Genomic DNA, 21,109 nt, shown 5'->3' with positions numbered 1-21,109 from the left:
TTAAGTGACTTGTCCCAGGTCACACAGCAAGCAATGCAGTTGGAACACAGGGGTTCCCTTGTGATTCTTGGCTCACAGTGGACTGTTTCCTCTCCTGCCCCGATAGTTATACTCTTAGAAGTGCAAAGCTATGTATGCCATTTGGATTCTAGAACTCATTTATTTGATTTAGTTCCAAATTATAGGTTAAAGGTTCAGTATCAGATAGATTGCACTCTGGATTTGCGGTCCTCAGATACAGACACTGACTTCTGTATTCCTGCTGACCGTGCACAGTCCACCAGTTCCCCTGGTCTTCGTGTGGGTGTGGGGACACAGCATTAGGTGACCTCCATCCCTTGGCATCCTGTGTGTTCAGGGAGGTGACCTGTCGCCTGACCCCATCCAGTGCCTGGGCTCCTGTCGCTGACCACCTAGCCACATTCGGAGCCAAATTCAGGGTGGGCCAGACCTGTGAAATGGAATCTGCCCATCTCACAGCCTTTGTGTGAAACCAGACGCTCTCCATGCGCCGGCCCGTGGGTGTGCGATGCTGCTGAATTTGCACTGTTTCCTAATGCTCGGCTGCCTTCACCTGTACCAGACCACAGAAGGGGTGGCTTAGCGCTCCTGCCCCCTGGGAAACTTCCCTCTGGAGGGACACCAGCCCCTTCTCTGGGTGCCACTTCTGCCTTCCTGATGTCCTGATTACCCGGCCACACCGGCACCTGCTGCTGCTCCTGCAGGCACCACCTGGGTGGCCCAGGTGAGTCCCCAGGCCGCCCCGCTCCTGCCTTGGCCCTGGTGTCCCTGTGAACGTGGCCAGAAGACCCCTGCCTGCACGAGCTGCCCCCCGAGTGAGGAGCTCTGTGAACCTGAAGGGGAGACACATCTGCCTCCCAGGAAGGAGGGAGAGAGCTGAGCCAGGCTTCCTTCCACTACGAGATTCCCAGGCTCAGCCCCTGTCTCCTCCCTTCAACTTCTTGGGCTCCCGTTTTGGGGTCCCCCTTTTGCTTTCCCTCCCCCAATGATTGAGTACGTAGGACGGATTCTGACACTTCTGTCATGGCCCACAATGCACAGTCCTGCCTCTTCATACACAAGAGACTTTCATTTCCAAGGCTTTTAAGAAATTAACTAATTAACACATTTCTTGAAGTCTCTGGGTCTTTTCCTCTCTCTGGAAACTTCGTTTAAGTTTTAACAGTTTATTGAAAAGTGAAAAATGGGAGCATCCCCAGTAAGGTCGTTTGTTAGGTCAATAAAATTAGATGAATGTGCATCTGAAATTGCAAAATCTGTTAGATAGGAAACCTCACAAGTTCTTTTCTTTTTTAATCCAGCTGGCCGGACTAATGAAAGAAACCTGAGTGCATGGTCAATACCGTTTGCAGCAGGGAAAGGAATGGCAGAAAGCCCCAGAGATTCCCTTTCAGAATTGCAATCACCAAATCAGACTCTTCCTCCTCTTTTTTTTGCCGGGATGGTGGACTCCGTGGAATTCCAGCAGCAAGTTGCAGAGTGGAAGTTCGGCTTCAGGGCCCCGGGAGCTCTTTGATGTGAGTTGCAGAGCATGTGGTCCACATTCGGGCTAGATGATTCGCTGTGCTCTGTTCCATCAAACACATTTGAAACCAAGTCCGTTGAGCCCAAACATTTCCAGGTAGAAAAGAATGAAAATGTTTGTTGACAGATTTTCAGGCTTCTGATTTTTCCGTCTCCTCCTTACCCAGTACAGACGGTATGAGGGGGGCTTCGGGGAGAGTAACATTTCCTCTCATCTACTTTCTCTTTGAAGAAAAAGTCCCACCAACCTTCCAACTATTTCCAAAACAAAGTTTTTCTATTTTACTATGTTTCGATAAAACGGATTTCACTGCTGTTACACAGGCAACGAGAGGTCTTGGGGGAAGGTGCAGGGAAGTGTCCGGAGTCCCCATTCTGGGTCAGAAGACCACTTGGCTAATGGCAGGGCTTTTTCCAGGGAAAGAGATGATCTTGAAACAGAAAACCAGGCAGGATGGCAGGCCTGTTAGTGGAGACGCTAAGCATCCAGCTGGATGTGCCTGTATCCCCATCAGGCCTTGCCTGGGGACACGGCTTCATTGGACCAGTGATACTGGCTGGTGAGGCCAGCACGCTGCCACTCACTCCACTCAGGAGAGCTCATAGTTCCAGCCCCGCAGCAGCCACCGTGAGTGGGTGAGCTAAATTGCAGTGGACATTTCTGAATCACCATCACCACCTCCCAGTCCCCCAGAGAGCGGGGAGTGATGCTGTTAATGGAAGGAGGCAGGGGCAAAATCCATCACCTGCTTTAACTTCTTCATTCACCTCTCACCTTAAAAGCACTCAGAGTTCGTTCTGCAAGCCTGGGGACCTCGCCAGGACTGCTGGGAGCTTTCACGGCTGGACACGACCACCTCATCAGGGCTGAAGCCCCGAGTCACCTACACACTGCTTGACTTTAACCATGAGAGGGAAGGGGCTGCATCTTCAGTGATCAAATTCAGTCACATGCAATTACAAACTCAATAGAAAAACTGCATAAAGATCCAGACGCCATCCTTTCTCTTTTTGTGTCTGTCGTCTCGTGGGAAAGAGCAGATGGGACAGAGCTGGAAATGAATTGGAACTAAAACTAATGCCTGGATTCCAATTTCCATTATGCCAACCACTAATCATGTAACTTGGGATAGGTCCTTGAATATGCTAAATAAGATTGCTGCATTTATTAAGAATGAAAAAAATGAAACAAGTGAAAATAAAGTGTTGGCTAGTGTAATAAAGCAAGAAAAAGAATTAAAAGGCATGTGTATTGAAAAGAAGCAAAACTGTCCTTATTCACAGACATTATTGTCTATGTAAAAAACCCAGCAGAATCTGTAGAAAAAACAACTTCTAGAACTAATCAGTAGGTTTAACAAAATTGGAGGATTCAAGGACAACACTTAAGACTCATATTTTTATATACTGGCAAACAATAATTAGAAATCAGTATTTAAAAAATTATGAAACCTCAAAAATATTTAGGTGTGAATCTAATAAAACAGTAGAAGTTTTGGTGTCAAAACTATAAAATGCCAATGAAAGAAATTAAAGTTAACCTAAATAAGTGGAGACACACACCACATTTATAGCTAGAAGACTCGAGATGGTTGACATGTCAGTTTTCCCCGAACTGACATGTGGATTTAACACACTTCCAGTGAAATCCTGATAGGATTTTTTTTTGTAGATCTTGGAAAGCTGACTCTAAAATGTATATGGTGAAGCAAAAGAGAACCGCCAAAACAATTTTGAAAAAGAAGAATGAAATTAAAGGGCGGGCACTGCCTGATTTTAAGACACCTTTTAAAGCTACAGTTATCAAAACACTGATAACTGGTGAAATCATAGACATGTTGACCAATGGAACCAGAGAGTCCGGAAATAGACCCACCAAAATATAGACAATAGACTTTTTAAAGACTTTATTTTTTTTTAGAACAGTTTTAGGTTTACACCAAAATTGAGAAGGAATACAGAGATTTCCTATATACCTCTTGCCCTGCTCCCCCACCACACACACAGCCTTCCCCATCATCAACCACCGACTGGGACAGCTTTTAACGAAGGATGAACCTACACTGGCACACCACGATCACCTAAATTCTACAGTTTACCTCAGGATTCATTCTTGGTGTTGTATAGTCTACGGTTCAGACAAATATGTGATGACATGTATCCATCATTATAATATCATACAGAGTATTTTCACTGCCTTAAAATCCTCCCTGCTCTGCCTCTTCATCTCCCCAACCTCAATCCCGTGGCAACCACTGATCTTTTTACTGTCTGTAGGACTTTGCCTTTTCCAGAATATCATATTGTTGAAATCATACAGTAAACAGCCTTTTCAGATTGACTTCTCTCACTTAAGAATATGCATGTAAGATTCCTCTATGTCTTTTCATGGCTAGATAGCTCATTTGTTTTCACTGAATAGTTTTCTGTTGTCTGGGTGTGCCCCAGCTTATTTATCCATTCACCTACTAAAGGACATGTTGTTTGCTTCCAGGTTTTGGCAATTATGAGTAAAGCAGCATTAAACATTCAGTCACAGGTTTTTGTGTGGACATATGTTTTCAGCTCTTTTGGGCAAATACCAAGGAGTGTGATTGCTGAATTTCATGGTAAGAGTATATATAATTTTATAAGAAACCACCAAAGTGTCTTCCAAAGTAGCTGCACCATTTTGTATTAACACCAGCAATGAAGGAGAGTGCCTGTTGCTCCACTTCCTCACCAGTATTTGGGATTGCCAGTGTTGTGGATTTTGATGGTTCTAATATGTGTACAGGGATATCTCCTTGTTGTCTTAAGTTACATTTCTTATTTCCCTGATGACATATGATTTCAAGCACCTTTTCATGTTCTTATCTGTCATTTGTGTATCTTCTTTGATGAAGTGTCTGTTAAAGTCAAGTCTTTGGCCCATTTTTTAATTGGGTTGTTTGTTTCCTTATGGCTGAGTTTTAAGAGTTCTTCGTATATTTTGAATAACTCCTTTATCAGATCTACCTTTTGCAAATCTTTTCTCCCAGTCTGTGGCTTGTCATCCTATTCTCTTGACATCATCTTTAGCAGAGCAGAATTTATCTTTAATGAAGTCCAGCTTATCAATTACTTCTTTCATGGATTGTGCTTTGGTGTTACATCAAAAAGTTGTTGTTATACCTAAGGTCATTTAGGTTTTCTACTATGTTATCTGCTAGGAAATTTACGGTTTTACTTTTTAAATTTAGGTCTATGATCCATGTTGAGTTGACTTTTGTCAAGGGCATAAGGTCTATGTCTAGACTTTTTATTTTTGTCTGTGGATGCCCAGGGGTCCCAGCACCATCTGTTCAAAAGACTATCCTTTCTCCATTGTATTGTTTTTGGTCCTTTGTCAAAGACCAGCTGACTGTCTTTGTGCGGGTCTGTCTGGAGGCTTTATAGTCTGTTCCACTGATATCTTTGTCTGTTCTTTCACCGATACCACACTGTGTTGATTACTGTGACTTCGCAGCAAGTCTTAAAGTCAGGAAGTGTCAGTTCACCAACTTTGCTCTTCTCCTTCAGTACTGATTGTCTCTTCTGGGTCTTTTGCCTCTCCACATAAACTTTAGTTTGTCAATATCCACAAAATATCTTGCTGTGATTTTATTTGAGATTGCATTGAGTTGATACGTCAAGTTGGGAAGAACTGACAGCTTGACAATATTGACTCTTCATATCCATGAACCTGAAATATATTTCCATTTATTGAACTCTGACTTAATCCACCAGTTTTGCAGTTTTAATCACATTTTTTTTACATATCTTATTAGATTTATAACTAGATACTCAGTTTTTCAGTGCCAATGTAAATGGTATTGTGTTTTTAATTTCAAATTCTACCTGTTAATAACTAGTATGTAAGAAAGCAATTGTAGCTTTTCTATAATCACTTATTAGTTCCAGGAGGATATTTTTCAATTAATTCTTTTGGATTTTCTGCATAGATTGTCACACCATCTGCAAAGACCTTTTTATTTCTTCCTTCTCACAATGTATACATTTTATTCCTTTTTCCTACTTTATCGCATTAACAAGGACATCCAGTCCAGTGTTGAAAGGGAGTGGTGAGAGGAGACCTCCTTGCCTAGTATGTGATCTTATTGGGAAAGTTTCAAGTTTCTCACTATCAAGTATTACGTTAGCCTTAGGGATTTTGTAGACGTTCTTAATCAGCTTGAGGAGGTTCCTCGCTACTCCTAGTTTACTGAGAATTTTTATCATGAAAGGGTATCGGATTTTGTCAAATGCTTTTATTGCGTCTATTGAATGATCATGTGATTTTTCTTTTTCAGCCTGTTGATATGTTGGGTTACATGTATGATTCTGCGTGCTGACCCAGCCTCGCATACCTGGGATAAATCCCACTTGGTTGTAGTGTATATTTTTATACTTTTTTCGATTCTATTTGCTAATATTTTGTTGAGAATTTTTGCTTCTATTTTTATAAAAGGTATTTCTCTGTAATTTTCTTTTCTTGCAATGTCTTCACCTGGTTTTGGTATTAGGATAATGCTGCTTCAGAATGAGTTAGGAAGTATTCCTTCTGCTTTATCCTCTGGAAAAGATTATAGAGGATTGGTATAATTTCCTCCTTTAAAGTTTCGTAGGATTTACCAGTGAACCCACCTGGGAAGTCAATTGATTTTTGACCAAGATACAAAGGCAATTCAGTAGAGAAAGGATAGTCTTTCTATGTACAGTTGTACATTCACATGCAAAAGTATTAATTTCAATATATATCCCATACATTATACAAAAACTAACTCAATATAGATTACAGCTCTAAATATAAAGTACAAAATTATAAGGCTTTTAGAAAAAAAAAAACACTGGAAAAATAATCACGACTTTAGGTTAGGCTGAACTTTCAGATAATACTCAAACAAGAGAGTTAAAGGCTAAGCCACAGGCTGAGGTAGGACACATGATGCACCATCGGAATGAGATGGTAAGAAAACAAGCAACTCAGTCAAGAAATGGGCAAAGAGTTCGAAACGGCACTTCATCAAAGAAAACATACAAATGGCAAATAAGCCCATGAAAGGATGAGCAACATCATTAGCCAGCAGAGAAATGCATATCAAACCCACAAACTATAAACCTATTAGAGTAGAGAAAAAAAAAAAGAAAGAAAAATGTTGACAATACCAAGTGCTGTATAATACAAGGCACCCAGAACTCTTAGACGTTGCTGGTATAAGTGCAAAATAGCTTGGCCACTCTGGAAAGGTTGACAGTCTCTTATAAAGCTTAATATACACTTGCATATGAACCAGCCATCTTGCTTCTAGATTTTTCTCAAAAGAAAGGAAAACAGTAGTTCGCATTGAAACCTATATGCGGATATTTACAGCAGTTTTATTTCTAATCACTGAAAACTGAGACTGACACAAATTAACTTTCAGTGGGTGAACGGATGAACCAGATGAGGTCCATTCATGCAGTGGAATACTACTCGGCAATAAAAAAGAGTAAGTTATTGATACATCCAACATGGTTGAAAGTCAAAGGCATCACACTGGGTTGAAGAGGCAATTCTCCAAAAGTTACATATGACATGGTTCCATGGATACAGCATTCTCACAAAAGTTAAACTATAAGGATTAAGAACTTATCAGTAGGTGTGTGGAGGACCTGACTACTATGGGACAACAGGAGGAAATCTGGGGGTTGGGGAGAAGGTGATAGAACTGTCGTGTTATCCTGATTGAGGTGTTGGTTACATGACTTCATATATGTGAAAACTCATAGACATACACTAATTGCCCCCCGGGTTTAACTTTGCTGTATGTTACTTTAAATATTTGCAAAATTAAAATTGGTAATAATAACAATAATATGCTTCACCTGTCATGCATGGATCCATCAATATCTTAAAGCCCAAACAAATGGAAGATGCTGTTATAAAAGTAAGCATCTTAGTCTCACCCTGGCTTGGCAAACCCCAATATTTAAGATGTCCAAGAAATTTTTCAGAAGCGAAGCCCCCTGATTCACCATAGTTAGGAATAGAATTTCTTGTGACTTGAATCCAACGGTGGTCTTGTGAACCTGGATCCACCAGAAACAGAGATGCCTCCGGGCGGCTGGACCTGCCCACTTGGTCTGCCTTAGAGGGGAGTGGGACACTTTTATGGGCTGAGTTGCTTCCCCCGAAATTCTGCCTCTTAAACCCAGAACCTCAGGATGTGACTGCATTTGGAGACAGAGTCTGTATAGTAGTAACGAAGTTAAAAAGAGGCCATTAGGGTGGGCCTTAATCCAATAAGACCCAAGTCCTTATAAAAATAAGAAATTAGGAGGCAGACACACACACAGGAAGACCATGTGAAAACAGAGGGAGAGGATGGCCATCCACAAGCCAAGGAAAGAGACCTCAGGAATAAAAAACCCTGCTGACAGCCTGGTCTTGGCTTACAGCCACCAGAGTTTTGAGACAATAAATTTCTGTCATTTAAGCTGCCCGGCCAGTGGGATTTTGCGGCCGTAGCCCAAGTGAACACACTTAAGCATCTCCCAGTGGCCCACGAAGTCGCCAGCAGCCCCACACCTCCCACAGCCAAGGGACGCGAAGGGGTTAAGTAAAACATGGATTGTAAAATCAGATCAGGTCTCCACTGGCTGCTTAAAAGTTGCATCTCTAGGTTTTGCATGAATTTTTAATTTTAGGTGGCACCTTTGACTAGAAGTGACAGTGGAGCAGATCATTTGCGTAATTACCGCCACAATCACGGAGGAGAGCGCATCTCTCAAAAGCACGGAAAACACGAACTGGATTTGGTGCCGAACGAGGCTGGTGGTGCAGATGCCAGAGCCTCCGGGCTCCGTGGGAACCTCACCGTCTTGATAACAAGAGGGCATTTGCCTTCACCTGTTTTAGGGAAAATGCAGTATTCATTCTCAGGAAAAAGCAGCATTTGCTTCAGAAACATGTTTTGCTGGGATTAGAGAGAGAGAAGGAAAGCTCCAACTTGAAGGTGTCAGGTAACTGGAATTCAGACAATAGATGGAAGCGAATCACAGCTGTGGTTCACGGGTCTGCACTTCCTGGGGAAGTGGTGGTGTCCTCTGCAGTCGCAAGATGCTGGGTTTGGCTTGCTTCCCTCAGACAGGAGATCCAAGGCATGTTAGTGACTCCAGGCAGAGCAGTTAAGCTGGCAATCTGTCCGTGCAGGAGAGGCCGGGTAAAAAGCTCTTAAGTGACCCCGTTTAGAAGGTGCAGGAGTCGAACTGTTTGTCAATTTCCAGAGCTGAATGCAGCCTGGGAAAGGAGCAGCCAGGAAAGCGGAGGGGGAGCTGGGCAGGCACACCGCGGGGTGCGGGCTGAGGGCACGGAGTCCCCCGCTCCTCAGACCGGGGGTATAGACCTGTCTCCAACTTCAACCACTCTAGAGATAGAGGAGAAGTGTCTGCTGAGGATTTTTAGGATACGGATAACAGCACTGAAAGGGGCCTATTCCTGGAACACTGTTCCTGTTGACTAGCTAAAGTTTAAGAGCAAATGTGATTGCCTGCGGGCCCATCACAGCTAGTTAGCCTCAGGGAAACAAAGCACAGCCCTTGAAAATTAGAGACGAGCTCCTTCACCCTCGGAAGGATCGATCGCCTGTTGTCTACGCTGTTACTCTCAACATTCCACAGCCTCCTGTCACCCCGTGCGTCCATGCTGTCACCAGGGAACCTGTCAACCCTACTTGTGACAGTGCTGTTTTGGAGGGAAAAATTATTCAACAGGTGGAATTACCTAGAGGTCTCCTTTGCCAGATTTTGATGGCCATAACCTAAATTCAATTTCAAATTGGAAGGCTTAGGGATTGTAATTCAGATCTTGCCTTGCACGCCCTAAACGCTGTTACTTAGGATGGAGGCGGCCATTTTCAAGGTCTGGGAGGACTGATGTGGGACGGTGACCTGGGTACCAAGTTCCTGGTGGAGATGAGCTCTCCTCCCAGGCCACAGACAAGGAGGTCACTTGGGCCAGTAGATTGTCTGTTTGTGAAGGACCATCCTGCAGACAAAGTGCCAAGTGCCTGGGGGTTTTCTTCCTACCGGCATATTTAGTTCAAACCTTTCCCTGTGATTTTCCTGACTAACTACAACTCGAGTGGAAATGACAAACACCTTGCTGGCCTCTAGAAACAGACGTTTTGCTGGAGAACTCAAGGAGATGACAGCGGCATAGTCTTGGTGTCCTAAATAGGGTCTCCGGTAACTGGAAGGAGTCTCCCTGGGTGTGGAGGTTGCTGGCTTACTCAAATCCCACTTCCCCTTTGCAAAGAGTCCCTCGGGGCATGCCTCTTTTACCTAAAATATTCATTTAAAATGCACACATTGTGGTGGGAAGGAGAAACTCAAGGTTTAGGATGCGCTGGGTTCCAGCTTTGTGTGTGAGGATCAGGTGGAGGGACCAAAGCCCAGCATGGTCCAGGCTGTACCTCCAATCCCAGGAGCCGCTTCTCTCCAGGCTGCGATTTCCAGGCAGAATGGTTCAGGCAAAGAAGAGACTCTCCCCAGTGACGTCTCAAAGGGTACGAAAAGGAAAAATCCCCCAGATTGCAACTCCAGCCACACCAGCGGCCCAGCTGCAAGTTCTCCTGCGGGCAAGTGTGCTTCGTTCCCTTTACTTTTCTGCCTGGAGTTCAGCAGTTCACGGAGGGAAGAGCGCACGAGACAAGACGCTGCTCGGAGGGTTAAACGCCATTTCCTGATTCATCCAGGACGTCAGGGTCGCTGATCTGACGCCTGCCAGGGCTCTTCCTGGGAAGGGAGACCAAACATTTCACACAAAGGAAACAAAAGGCAGGTTCATGTGTTTAATAGGAAGGGAAACAGCCTGGGGCATTAGATACTCTGGGAAAAAAAAAATCAAGGTGCCACAGGACCGATTGTTAAAGATAAAATAATAGACAGGAAAACGGTATTCGCAATTACTTACGCTCTGTCCGTAGTCATTCACAAGGCGAGGGAAGTGATTGCTCCTCCGACAACAGATGTTTTTAAAGGGTTCTTTTGGAAATGAGAGACGCTGACAGACTGAGAGACGGCAAACTCCCATCTCTAGGAAAGGGACTGGGGGGCTGACCAGCGAGGAGGCAGCACCTCTGACCCCAGTGGCAGGCAGAGTCCTCGAGGCATTAATAAGAGATGAGGTCACAAAACATCTGGAGAAATCAACCAGGCAGGCTGGCTGGTAAAGAGAGATGGCGCAGAAGGCGGGGCCGGCCCGGGCCCGGCCTTGTCCTGATCCTCTCGAGGCCCCTCCCTGGGCTGATCTGGGACAGGCCCGCTGAGTAAATTACTTCCCAGTCCAGGACTGTGCTGAGGGCAGTTTGCTAGTGATGGGAGGAAGCCCTTCCCCAGAAGGACGAGGAGGGGACGCTGGGCTCAGCCCAAAGCTTGGGCCGGAAGCACAGTAGCAGCTGGGCTTTGATAAAACCCACGTGACAGGGGCTCTCGGTCAGGGCTCGTCTCGTTTTGAGGGACAGAAACCCGAGTCAAACAACTCCTGCAAAACGCGACCGTGTTCGTTCACGGGGCGGGGCGGGAACCTGGGGTTAGTCTCCTGGCTGAGGAAACTGCGGACCAGGGTCCCCGGGGCTGGGACAGAGGGCTCTAGGAAACCAGGCTTCCTCTCTCTTTCTTTCTCTCGCTTTCTCCCCCTCATAGCTGCTTTTCATCTCTTTTTCGGTCTCCCTGGCTTCATTCTGCAGACAGACAGACAGACAGGCTACACACGTCAGCAAGGCAGCCCAGAAGAGCCTTGACCTCGCGTCCGCAGAGCCCGGCAGAGAGAGACATTCTCTCCCGCAGCGCGCAGGTGTCGGCTGCCCGTGGTCGCCCGCGGTCGCCCGTGGGCCCTTCTGGGTCACGTGTCCACTGTTGAGACCAAGCGCTTTCCTCAGACGGTGGGGCCCTGGGATTGTTGGTCCCCAGAGAGGTACCTGATCGAGGTGGGAGCAACCCTCGGAGTAAGGAAGGGGGCTGAGTGCCGGGCCGACACAGAGCAGTCCGTGTTCGCCACGGCGTTTACAGAGGGCCCGTGTCTCTTTCTGCAGATCCTGAAGGTGCGTCAAACAGTTTAAAGCGGGTTAGGGCCATAAACGCTCCGACGGTCACTGTAGATTGCTGTCAGCACAAAACAAGTTCTTCCCAGGTGAACTTACAGTTTGCTTGGAGACTGGCTGGAGGGAACATCAGTGTGATGTCTGCATTTGTGGCTCCATGTGTGAGTCCTTCACACATGCAATCCGTCGTCCATAGAGCCTTCCTCAGCACTGAGAGGTGGGCTGCTGCGTCACCCCAGTTCGCTGTTGGGCAAACATGGTACACACTGCACGGCACCTGAATTTGTGCACATGGGGGCGGGGCAACCTGGGTGCACACCTGCCACCCTGGAGCTGATGGACCACACAGCTGGCTTCACATCTGCCGTCACTGCAGGTCTGCGCTGAGGGGCACGAGGACCTCTGAAGGCAGAGGACGCCATAACTAAGAGTAGGGAACTGAAGGCAGGAACACAGCTGAGCCTTCCTGAGTGTCTTCCTGCTTCCATTCCTGCCCCCACCCCACTCAGGATCCATTCTCCACTCCAGAGGGAGCTTTTAAAACCTTAAAAAACTAGAAATAGACTTACCATATGATCCAGCGACCCCACTTCTGGGAATATATCCAGAGGGAACTCAAATTCGAAAAGACACCTGCACCCCAAGTTCACAGCAGCACTATTTACAGTAGCCAAGACATGGAAGCAACCTCAATGTCCATCAACAGAGGACTGGATAAAGAAGTTGTCATTTACACACACACACACGCACACACACACACACACACACAATGCAATATTTCTCAGCCATAAAAGAGAATGAAATAATGCCATTTGCAGCAACATGGATGGACCTAGAGATGATTATATTGAGTGAAGTAAGTCAGACAGAGAAAGACAAATAATATATAAATATCACTTATATGTGGAATCTAAAAAGAAATGATACAAATTCTATTTACAAGCCAAAAATAGACTTATGGACATAGAAAACAAATTATGGTTACCACAGGGGAAAGGATAGGGAGGGATAAATTAGTGTTTGGGGATTAACAGACACACGTTACTAAATATAACATAGATAAACAACAAGGACCTACTGTGCAGCACAGGGAACTCTATTCAATTCCCTGTAATAACATACAATGGAAAAGAATCTGAAAAGAAAAAAAATACATACATGTATGTACATATATAATTGAATCACTTTGCTGAACACCTGAAACTAACACTGTAGATCAACTACACTCCAATAAATTTTTTTTTAAAAAAACCTTAAATTCAGTTATGTTGCCCTCCCACTAAAGCCTTCCACTGACCTTCCATTCCAGCTGAGACGTATCCAAACGCCCCCCATCCCCGCGGCCCCTCCCTGCCCACCGCTGTGATGGCGTGGCCGAGGCTCATCCCTCCTCCCGTGCTTTTTCCTCTTTCACGTCTGGGCCTTTTCACGGCTTGTTATCTGCTCTGTCATCATAAGATGTTCTTCCCTGGGCTTCTGCGCACTGTTTCTTTGTCCTCATTGGGTTCTAGCTTGAGAGTCACATCCATGGAGACCTCCCCTGACCCGCCGATCTAAAGTGCTCCCCCCGCCCCACCGAAGCGCCTGCATCGGTTTTGCCTCGTGATTCCCGTCTCCCCAGACTGGCTGGGAGCGAGCCGGGTCTTCGTCTCCTCTGACCTCCTCGCAGGGACAGTGGACGGCGTCAGTTACCCGTGGTGGAGCAACAGCTGGCTGAGTGATGGGGCCTGGCAGCTCACGGACGCCCAGCGCGGGTTCCTCCTGAAGAGCTGGGGCTCGCCGTCTCAGCAGCCGTGGTTTTGAGCATTAGCGAGTCACACGTGCGGCCAAAAGATGTCTGTCCTTCGGGCAGGTAAAGATTGGCATCCTTCCTTCTCTGAGGCTGGTGTGTGTGTCTCCTAGGTGGAGAACATGCCAGGCTGGCGCCTCAGGTGCACACTTGTGTTGTTTTTGTCACTTTGTAGGTAATAATGCTCCCCAAGAACTGGGAAGAATGCACTTTTTTTTTTCTCTTACAACATTCATGACGCTCTCTAGACAGTGTTCTTATGACTACTTGTTTTTTTAATATCTTTAATAAATATCTCTGTAAAGATATTTTGTTTTATTACTCTTTTTGGGGGGGGGGGCGGCACTGGGGATTGAACCCAGAACCTTGTGCACGCTGAGCATGTGCTCTGTCATTGAGCTTTACCTCCCCTGCCCCCTTATCACTTTTTGTTGCATAATGAATGAGGATTAAGGGTTATTGTTCAGAGTAGATGGTCAATAAATTATTTTCACTGGGTAAATAATTAACTAACAGTATGACTAGATCACCTTCTTTGATTAACAGTAAAAACTCAGTGACATAAATTAAACATGAGAGAGAGAAGCCACAACAAAACCACACACGGTTTTCACCTTTTCCACCCACACAGTTAAACTTCCCGCATTGCAGACCGTCCGCAGAGGCGCCGCGAGGCTGCAGCAAGCATGCCGAGGGCCGGGAGCTCCGGCGCGGGGGGAGCCTCCGGAGGGCGACGAGCAGCGCCCACAGGGCAAACAGGCTGGAGCCACCACGGCCAGCGGTTTCCACAAATCAGCCCAACAGACCAAATTTATCTTGTACGTAAGTTAAATTCAAACAGCAGGCTTTCCTCGCCTTTCTCATGCAAAAGCATCAGTCCGAGTGAGTTTATTTTCCTTCCTGTTTATTTCGAAGTTACATAGACACAGCCACCGATGGAGACAGAATCGTGGTCACTAAGTTCACTTCCATGACCTGCTCACAAAGACCAGGCTGGTTCTCAACCGGAAACGCTCACACCCGTGCGTGCCCAGGCGTGCACACGCACCCACAGGCGTGCACGCGGGACCTGTTGCGCCGGCGTGGACGGGGAAGGCCCTGGCGGCATCAGCTCGCAGACCGCAATTAGGCCGGCGTGGAACTATTAATCACGCCGCACACCAGAAGGCTGGCGGGCGGGGGTCAAGGTCCCGCAAGTGAGGGTATTAGCCATGGATGTGACACGGGGTTATTTTCCAACCTGCTCGTTCAAGAACTAATTGGTAGGTCAGGAAATTGCAGACACTCATCCGAACGAGCTCGGAAAGGAGCATGAGAAAAGGGCAAAGTTTCGGCACGAATGTAGGAATTCTCTGGCTTTAAATGCCATATTCTTTGTTGCTTGACATATTCACATTATCCCAGAGGCCATTTTAGTTGGTCTCCAGCTGTGAAAAAGACAACATCACATCTGTGGTGTCAGGTGGAGGCAAACACAACAGGAAAAAAATTAATTGAAAAATCTTGTTCAGATATTTTGTGAAGAAATTAATAATGCGCTTGCTTGGTGGAGAGATGGTCCATTTTGGTGTCATGTGAACATAGTCAATACGTATTTGAATTGCTTTTAGTTTGAATGCACTGATACCGCAAAGGAAACTCATAAAGATGGAAAAAAATAGAAGCCGTTCCCTGGCTTTACTTAAAGATAAATGCACTGGATTTATCAAGGTCTTTGTACCAAAATATCTGAACTGATCACAGTGGGTTTTGACTGCTGGTGCTGTGGTTGCATTTTAACTTAAGTGAAATGACTAACTTAAGTAAAATATATTCTGGCCAGCAGACGCTCTGCACATGAGCCAGGTGAGGATGGGCGAACTGGATCCCAGAATCTGGGTGCACATCCCATCTCTCTGCACCTACTGAACCCCACGCACAAATATGTGGCCCTTTGTTGCCTCAAACGTGGCTGATGTAGAGCAGTCAGAAGAGGCAGGCAGAGGATTCCCCTTGACACAATTAAAATAATCCATTTTGTCATGTGGGTATCACATCAATTACTATCACATTTTGTTAACGTGGCTCCGAGCCACTCGTAAGACACTATTTGCAAGTCTTTTAATTGTATCAGTAAAAACGAATTTCCTCCTGATATGGTAATTAAACTAAATATGTGATAATGCATTTGATTAGGGATGGGAAAACATAAGAGAAAATCAAAATGAAAGGACGCTGGGGAGCGCTTCCCCACGTGGTCCCTTCCCACCAGCTTCTTCTCCCCCGGAGATCCCCCGTCGTCTTGTTCTGAGTTTCTCACACTGTTGGGCCCAGAGGCTCAACTCGGGAGCTAGTTCACAAAGGCTCAGCTTCGTCCCCATGGTAGGATTCCCGTGATGCCCAGGGGGACACACTGAGAGAAACCCACCCTCGGACCTGTCCTGGGGCTACCGTGGGAGCGTGTGGGGACCCGGCTTCTCCATGCCCCCACTTGGAAGAACATCCCTGTTCTCTGTGTCCGGGGTTGGCCGCTTTAATGCCTCTCTGACTCCTGGGGTATAGGACACCCACTCCACGATGGACCACAGTGTTTGCCTTTCTCCGCACTGAACATAAAGCTTCTCCTCCTCCTGGGGGTCCGGTGGAGCAGCTCTAGCAGGTGGATGATTGTTTCCCTGCCGGCTCTGCTGCTGTCCAGGCAAGGCCCTTAGCTCTCCTGAGACCCCCCATGGCTGTCCGCAGTCTGGAGAGAACTGTTCTCAACCCTCAGGGCTGCTGAGCACATGAAATGCTGGGAGGCTGGAGGAGCAGGCTGCAAAGCCACGCACAAAACGGCACAAGGCTGCTCCGTTCCCCGTCTCTCTGATGATACATACTCTGGCTTGGTTTCGTTTCAAGTTTCTGGGATTAAGTAACCACCGATCCTATTCACCATTAAGCTAATAGGTATTCACATCTCTCTGTAGCGTTAATGTGAACTGGGGACCAGACTCCTAAACGGTACCTCCTTACTGAAGACAAGCTGCTGAAGCCGTACAGAGGCTCAGGAACAAGGACTCAATTCGTCCTTGTCCTGAAGGGGGGCGGCGTGGGCACACTCAGTGCAGGGACTCCTTGGCATCTTCTCAAATGCTCGAGAATTCAATCAGTATTTAGGGAGTGTGTCATGTGCACTCAGCCAAGCAGGATGTGCTGGAGAGAGAGCAGGGGGATAATGAACTTCAGGGCATCTGATGCGACGGGGTGTGAGCGAGCATCTGCAGGCTGGAAGGAGGTAGCTGTGCCCGAGGATTTTCTGCGGCACCTTAGCTGGGCTCGAGACAAAGCCCCAGCTACGTGGAAGAAGCCACCTCCTGGAGGCTGCAGAATCGATCGGATGAAATAGCTGGCGTCATAAAAAGGCATCGAGCCAGAGGAAGGCTGCAGTACAACGGCGCCTTTATGGAAGTGCATGTGACAACCACATGAATATCAAATGAATTCATTATGATCACTGCTATTTCCATGAATACCAAATGAATGTGTAATGACAGGACTCTTAAAGTGTTACCAATTTTTTAAAAAAAGATACTGGAAATAATGGGAAAATTAATCTCATTATTTGCGAGAGAAGGAATATTTTAGAAAAAGTATTTGGAAATACTTCGATGGTTGGCAACCAGTAGTTTTCAGGCATTGCCGGCGCTCCTTTATCCTCCAGTCCCTGTCCCGGATCTATTTCAATTGCAAAGCGTTCTCAGCAAAGCCCCGGCAGAGGAAGTGCCCAAATCTGTTTTCTGAATGAGCACATGGTCCCTTATTTTGGGAATCTCAATGCTCTGAGGACTCTCGACATTAGGAAGTTTGTCCCACCCTGAAGGGAAGCCCCAACGAGACGTGAGAGCCATTGCCACCAAGGCCGCCATCCAAACACAGAGCTGGCGGTGACTTTCCCTGGTTCTGCAGGGCTGTCCAGCCTTAACTGAGCTCACAGTCACACCCTGGAACATGACTGTTGTTCCAGAAGTGGATTTCAGGGGCCCTGAGCTGCTCAGAACTCCTGCCAGGGCAGGAAAACACGCCTCCACGCTGGGCAGCCTGGTTGATCTGATGGAGAGACTGCTTTGGCTGATTGCGGGCACTCGGCAAAGGAGGGCACTCGTGGGGTTTCCGCCTGGCCCTCCCAGCTTCAGATTCCTCAATCTGAGCTGCGGGAAAAACACCACTCAACTCCTCAGGGCCATGAGGATAAAGGACAGTCCGTCTGTGCCCTCAGCCCCTGGCCCGGCACCGCAAATGGTCCAGGTAACTCACCACCTGGCCTGGCCCTGGAAAAACAGCCCAAGTCAATTGGTCCTAAAATAATCTTTCAATGGAAACAAAGTCGGGGGGCTTTGCTCCACTCTCCCGTTACTGCTTGGCTGGTGACCACTTCCGTGGTCTTTTATGTCCACACCAGGGACAGGAGGTGCTGATTGGAGGGGTTGACCTGGCAGGTCCCATACCTGCTCTGAACACCCCAGAAGCAGGACCCATTGAGTCATTTGCAGGGCCCAGTGCAAACTGACGATGTGGCCCCTTTTAAAACATGATTAAGAATTTCAAGATGGCAACAGCAGAGTGATGTTCCTTTTTGCCCTGGGGCCCGGTGAGAGAAACCCCACGGGTCGTGCACCCATGAAGCCAGCCCTGCCCATCTCTCATAACCAGGGCCACACCCGGCCCACCTATCGGACCCGAGCACATCAGCCCGCCAGTGCCCGGGCACTCGGCTGGAACTCGCGTGGACTGAAGCCTGTAGCCAAACACTCGCTTCGAGGATCATTGTCTGTTTATAGGGACCTGGTTCCAGCCAAGTTCTTTTCTGAGAATGAACCATCAGTTCTCATGATCTTCACTAGCTGCTAAATAAACTTCCCCTGCTTTTAAGATAATTGCAGGAGAACATTAGTGAAGGAAAAAAGTTCAATATATACTCAAGGAAAAAATCTAAATAAAAACTGAAAACCCAGAGCAATTAAAAAGATGCAAAATAATCCCTCAACAGCTCAGTTTGGAGAAACAAGCTTAAAAGTAAGTCCAGAGAGGCAGGAACATCTCACCTTCAATATCAGCTATGGATGGGCTTAAATTAAGCCAAAAATATAAGGAGAATATTTCAGCAACAGCCACCATGAGATATTTAATGAACGACACAGACTCTGATACAAAGCACATCCCAAAAAAGTACTTTACGTATACAGTTTTGAGATATTTAGAGCAAATTATAATATTAAAATACTAATCATATTATTGGCAATGCTAGCAAAAAATATGATTTTTGCATGTATGGGAATGTTTGGAAATTGGCCTAAATGTCTTTTGTTTGGCAACTTTAACTGTGAGATGAGAATTAGACAGAACTCTCTAGGGGAGAAAAAAAGCCAATGCCGTTTCAATTAAATTGTGGAAACATTGCTCAGGCGATGAGTCCACATGATCTCAGTTTTGGGGGATACAGTCAGTCAAAGCCAGTGTCTTTTTCTCTGGAACATAAATCAGTGAGGCAGGAGAGCCCACAGCCCCACCTCCCACGTCCAAGGAGAGAGGAGCTGGCCTTGGCCGCCCCTCTCAGGAGCATCTCTGAGCAGAGCGTTTCAGAGACACCTCCAGGCTGGGTGCCCGCTTCCCTGCTTCCAGGCCTGAGAGTGCAAGTCCCACTGAAGCCTCTGAGGGTCCCTAAGCGTCTAGCGGGCCTTCTAGATGATTCCAGAACAAGCTATGGGCAGTTCCATTCTGTACTGAGTATGCTTAACTTTGTTCTCAATTTCTGGAAAATGGAAGTACATGCATAAGCCAATGCGTGTGGAGACGACGCATTTAGATTCCCAGGCGGCCTGGATTTCAGTTATCCCTGTGCCTCTCAAGTCCCTCATTGTTGGACTGTAAACTTTTACTGTTATTGTTTTATTATTATCATCATCATCATCATCATTATCATTATCATTATTAAATGTGGTCCCTCTATGATGTAGGAGAATTCTAATTGAATCAGAACCTTCAGTTAACCAGAACCACCACTCAGACCCCCACAAAAAAAAAACATATTATAGGGACTGTTGGCTATAATGCCCAACTAAGTACTTGGAGGGTTATTGGCTATGCTTTGAATCTATTACTCGACACTGTCCTTAATCCTGACCCAGCAGGCCGGGAAGGGGTGGTCACATCCTGCCGGCCACCCCAGCTGCCACCTCTTCTTCACCCAGCACCAGGGACCCTCCTTCCAATGGGTTAACAAGGAGCTGCCTTGGCTGCTGTCACGGCAATAGCCCTACAGGGGCTGCCTCCAGCTCCCATCTCAAGTGGCTTCTTATTCACATTATATTAAATTAATATGCACATTATACCAATGAACATTTTATATTTCTTCAATTAAAATTCCCTACCCAAATATACTGCTTTAATTGCTGGGAACACCAGTGTTAAGTCAACATCTCTGTTCAACACGGGGCTCGATTTGTTTTTCTCTCATCACCCTAGAGCCACACCTCTGCACACGTCCTTCCGGAGTGAGAGCTGACCTGCAGGGGGCGCCAGACAATGGAACCGGTTGACGTCAGAAAGTCACTGTCCTCAACTTGTGCCCTTTTTAGGTGGGGAGGGGGCTTAATAACCGGCAGCTGGTTGTCTTCAGAGAGAAAATGCAGAAACAGAAGTAACCAGGAATGTGAGAGCAGGACAGACAGACGGCGGAGGCATCTGACGTGGCCAGACAGCAGGACAGCGCAGGCCCTCCTCCCCACACCCCGGCCCCTTTGCCGTCAGTCTCCTCCATGGTGCTGCCTTTGCTTCTGGGGAAGCCCATAGCCTCATCTCTACCCGACCAGCTCCTGTCAAACCTGCAGGGACCGAGACCAAGGGGAACCACCCACCTGGATTCATTCAACAAACACTGGTCTGCTCTGGTCCAGCTTCACTCTGAATGGGGAAAGCGTGAGGTGACCGCATCCACTGGGTGAGAGACTAGAAAGGCCCGGCAGCCCCTGTGCCTGGGCTGTGCCTGGGGAAGACCGAACTTCCCTCAGCTGAAGGAAGGAAGGAACAAAAAGGTAAAAATTAAAAAAAAGAGAACCCACGAAAAAGCCCCAGGCCACAGGACTCCACCCAGTGTCACCTTCAAGCCCCACGTTGACAAATGGGCACACTGAATCAGCGGAGTGGACGGCGGGAGGTAAAAGGGCACAAACAGGTGGGGAACGCCCTGTGCTTCAACAGCCACGCCCACACCGGTGCCGCCCTCCCATCCTGTGTGTGCGCAGCTTTTCCACACACAGCTTAAACACTTCCTCCTGTCTCTCCACACTTTCCCCTGGAATATTAAAAAGCTGGTATAATGCAAAATCCTGTTCTCCCACCATATAGGCGAAGCAGAAAATAGACGTTTATAAGCCAGGGAGGCCAGGTTCCATTTTGAAAAGTGAATTATGTGCTGCTGAGAGGGTGGGGCTGCCCGCCCCCCGGGAGAGTGACCCTCGGTCACAGGCTAGGGTCTCCAGGAGTTGGCAGAAAGTCTCGGAAGGCGCAGCCCAGGGAGGGTCCTCATGTACAGCCCGCGCACACCCCTCCCTGCACAGCAGGCAGAGTGGAAGAGCAGGGACCCAACCAAGGCAAACCAGGAGGGCAGGACCTGGGGAGGCCCAGGAGGAGGCATGAGGGGGGCAAGGTCAGGGGTCACAGCCTGGGGGGGTCCCAG

General features: G+C 47.1%; 1 long non-coding RNA gene across 1 annotated transcript; it reads right to left on the bottom strand.

The window, feature by feature from the left end:
- Positions 1-3,437: 3,437 nt before the first annotated feature.
- On the bottom strand, positions 3,438-11,475 carry LOC123616189 (uncharacterized). The gene is made up of 2 exons (XR_006724079.2): positions 10,499-11,475; positions 3,438-10,320 (listed from the first exon to the last, which is right to left on the bottom strand). It is a non-coding gene; the product is annotated as an uncharacterized LOC123616189 (long non-coding RNA).
- Between the last annotated feature and the right edge of the window lie 9,634 nt (positions 11,476-21,109).

The sequence above is a fragment of the Camelus bactrianus genome, chromosome 11 (assembly GCF_048773025.1).
Source record: "Camelus bactrianus isolate YW-2024 breed Bactrian camel chromosome 11, ASM4877302v1, whole genome shotgun sequence".
In the NCBI taxonomy this organism is placed as follows: Eukaryota; Metazoa; Chordata; class Mammalia; order Artiodactyla; family Camelidae; genus Camelus; species Camelus bactrianus.
Note: the sequence above shows the minus strand (reverse complement) of the source record. Positions and strands in the feature narration are given on the sequence as shown.